Consider the following 4,044-nt stretch of genomic DNA (forward strand, 5'->3'; position numbering starts at 1 on the left):
GTCTCTAAAGTTTATTCTTGAACATGAACAGTCAACACTTAAGGCACACATACCCCTAACTGCCTGTTTGGAAGATCAAAATGGTTGAATGTCAGCAACTGCTTGCAGTTCAACTGAACATTTGTAAATTATCTACATGTACTAATAAATATTTATGTAGACTGTGTAACACATTCAAAGTGAGGGCTAAAAAAGGCTGAGCCAGAAAATAAATACATCGCAGGCCGGATGTGTTCTTCCCACCTGCCACGGGGCCGTCCTCCACACCCTCCTTCCTGGCGACCATCGCCCCACGCTGGGCTCAGACTCCACACCACCGCCCGTCTCAGCGGTGAAAACTTTTACTATGCAAAAGCAGTTTTCCAAACAAAGTGAAAGCAGTTTCAAATTGTGAGCTTATCGCCTAGAAAATTCGGATGCGAGACCGTTTACATGAACGCGGGAATGAGGATCCCAATTCCTTCCCACTCTCTCTGTGTCTTCAGGGCACATCGCCTCTCCGGGCATTGAGGACACCAACCTGGGAGGGGGGTGCCCATGGGCACAAGGAAGCACGAGCCCACTCTTTCCATACTGCACCAGGGCAGCGGCCCTGGGGTCGGGCCTGAGGTGCATTTTTACACGTAGTGATTGATACCTCAGTAATGTGGAGTGAGGCTCAGGGGCAGAGCAATCAGAATAAAAGCAAAAAGAAAAAAAAAAAAACAAGGTCACAGCATGTTTTAAAGCAGCATATTTACTCCTTTCAAAGTTTGGCCATTTTAACGATGCTCAGCGTCCCTCCTCATCAGGGAAATACAAATCAAAACCACACTGAGATACCACCTCACGCCAGTCAGAGAGGCTAAAATGAGCAAATCAGAGAACTCTAGATGCTGGCGAGGATGTGGAGAAACGGGCACCCTCCTACACTGTTGGTGGGAATGTAAACTGGTACAGCCCCTCTGGAAAACAGTGTGGAGGTTCCTCAGGAAACTAACAATAGAACTCCCCTATGACCCAGCAATAGCACTGCTAGGAATTTACCCAAGGGATACAGAAATGCTGATGCATAGGAGCACATGTACCCCAATGTTCATAGCAGCACTCTCCACAATAGCTAAAACATGGAAAGAGCCTAAGTGTCCATCAACAGACGAATGGATCAAGAAGATGTGGTTTATCTATACCATGGAATACTACATGGCAATGAGAAACAATGAAATCTGGCCATGTGTAGCAACATGGATGGACCTTGAGGGTGTTATGCTGAGCGAAATAAGTCAGGCAGAGAAGGACAAATATCATATGTGTGCACGTATAGGAGGATTAGGAGGAACTTGACGGAGGAACAAGGGGGAGAAGAAGGGGGGAAATGGTGGGGGAAAGGGAGAGAGGCAAACCATGAGAGACTCTTGAATGCTGACAAAAACTGAGGACTGATGGATGTGGGGGGGAGGGGGGGATGGGCATGGAGGAGGACACTTGTGGGGATGAGCACTGAGTGTTATGTGGAAACTAATTTGACAATAAACTATTTGTAAAAAACAACAGTTTGGCCATTTTAATACTTATTTCAGTTCCCTTATTTGCCACACGGGTCAAGATGTCGAGAATACTCTCTATGGAATACTACAGAGTATTCTAGAGCACCCAAAGGCTCAATCTGTGAAAGCCCTCAGAAGGCACCCAAGACATGCATGGCAGCTCTGAAAACCCGTGCGCTCAGCTCGCATGGGCCGGGTCCGAACTTGAGGCCCTTCCCTCAGACCCTCCCGTGGGCCCCAAAGAGCTGCCAGTCTTTCACTCGGTCGGGTTTTCCCTGCTCTCCTTCTTCAACCTGTGGGGTCTGATGCTATCAAGAACCTTTCTGAGTTTCAACAAACTATTTCCTCAGCCCCTGGAAGGGCATACTTAAGGCTCCCTAGCGAGCTTTGTACACACGATCTTCCGCAAGAAGACATAAAATACAACTACCAAGTGCCCAGGTTTTTAAAAATGTCTTATAAACTACCCAAAGGAGCAAAGGACAACCTCTTCCCAACGTGGAGATGAGAAGGCTAAAGGCCTAAGGCAAAATACCATTCCAAACCTAAGTAACCTGGTGAAGACCTGTCTGGAAGGAAGCCTCTCTCAGGGGTCCTGGCAGCCGTTCTGATTCCGGGGTCACTGGTCCGGTGTATGTGTGTCAGACAAACTTAATAAACAGAGTTACAAAACTCACAAGCATGGGAAGCAGGACCTCTTGGGTTTTTTCCCTAAGCTTTCCCGATCTGGAGAACATAAACAGTCTCTCAGGACTTAACTATCTTCAGTCTGTGGCCCGCTTACAGGACAACCGGGAGGTCCCCCAATCAATGATTAAAACTTTATACAGAAAATAAGTATTAAGGAAGCAGCCGGCCTCTAACCATGATTTTATGTACACGTGTGTATTCACATACACGGGTTATGTTTTTAAATAATACATCTTTTTAAGCACAGTCTGACTGTGTCTCCAGCAAGTGTCAGCCTAGGAGAGTCAGAAATACGTTCAGGTTTGCTGTGTGCTTTTCCTTGGGGTCACGGCAACTGCAGGAACCCCCACCCCTCTCTTCCGGGGAAAGAGAGAAACTGACAAAGGCGGATACAGAAAGTTTCTGGTTCCCGTTGTTTTTAGTTTTACAGCTGTTCCTTTCTTTTCTGAAGGAACAATCTAAATAGAAGAAACCGTTTTCTTAAAAATGCTGACACTGGAGCCCTGTTACCAAAGACATAGCCAAAGACATCTAATTAGCCACAGAGTCAAAAAAAAAAAAAAGTTTATTCAAGAACAAGACTGAAAGCTTTTGCACACCCGACAAGGTAGACTCATTTTGATAACAGATGCCATCCATATTCAGCTCTACCAATATTATCACAATGGAACATATTTTTTTTCTAACAAAGATATGGGTATAAGTCAAGGACTATGACTAAACAGCATGAAAGGAAGGGCGGGGCCCCAAATCTTATCCCACAGACTGATTCGCAACATAGGATTTCAATCAAACACTCCTAATGCAGTGGTTCGCAGCCCGGCTTCTTATCAGAATCCCAGGGACTCTTTGGAAGGAAATCCCCCAAACTAGACTGGACCCCAGTCAGAGTCTCTGGGGCGGGAGGTGGGGGGTGGGCAGGCATCGGTAGGTCTTTAAGCTCCCCAGGTGATTCCAGTGAGCCGCCGAGGTAGAGCACCACTCTAGAGGCAGGTGAGAGTTCAACAGATGGGCAAGTGCCTCAGCCTAGCTGGCCTGCTGTGGGAGAGGTCCGCAGGCATCGCTGGCTCTCACGGCTCCTATCCTTCACTCTGCTCAAGAACTCCCTACGTTACCAGCTTTGGGTGCGAGTGGGAGCCTTTCCGTATGCCTTAATGCTTTTTAGAGCAAATGTTTCATCAGGCAGATACCAGCAAAGAGAGAAAAATGGGAAAGGAAATAAATTTCCATAAGGCATGATACGAATAAATAAAATAAGTGAAAAAAAAAAACCCAATCTCAGGTTTAAAAGTAAAGCATGAGAAGTCAACACCTGTGAAATTTTATTTATATAAAAGAATAAAAATATCTATCTCAGAGGACCGATTTAAACTTCGGTTTCTCAGCTTTTCCTGTTCCTTGAACATGAAACTGCTTCCAACGCACAGAGATTTAGGATAGGTAATTATTAAATAAACACTCGTTACCTTCCCCCTGGAAAAAAAACAAAAAAACCAGAGCCAAGTTTCCCATTTTATTTATGGCAAACCAGATTACCTTCTGTTAAGAGTACTGGCAACTTCAGGAAGCGAATGATCAGATACGCCAGCAGGAAGGTATGAGCTGTACAACAGCATTACAAAAAGTCCCAAAAGAAGATGATAAAAACAATAGAAAAATAAGAAAACGCAAACAAAATACGAAAATGCCAGATATTTACAGCCTCCCTCTGAACTGTGCCCTATGTTCTACTTTCAGCATAAAACAAAGCCAGAAGAACATTTCTCGATGGGTATCACAGACGACGAAGCTGGTGCCAGCCAGTGGAGGGGGCGGGGGGGGNGCTGGA

The sequence above is a fragment of the Crocuta crocuta genome, unplaced genomic scaffold, assembly GCF_008692635.1.
Source record: "Crocuta crocuta isolate KB4526 unplaced genomic scaffold, BGI_CrCroc_1.0 scaffold303, whole genome shotgun sequence".
Classification (NCBI taxonomy): Eukaryota; Metazoa; Chordata; class Mammalia; order Carnivora; family Hyaenidae; genus Crocuta; species Crocuta crocuta.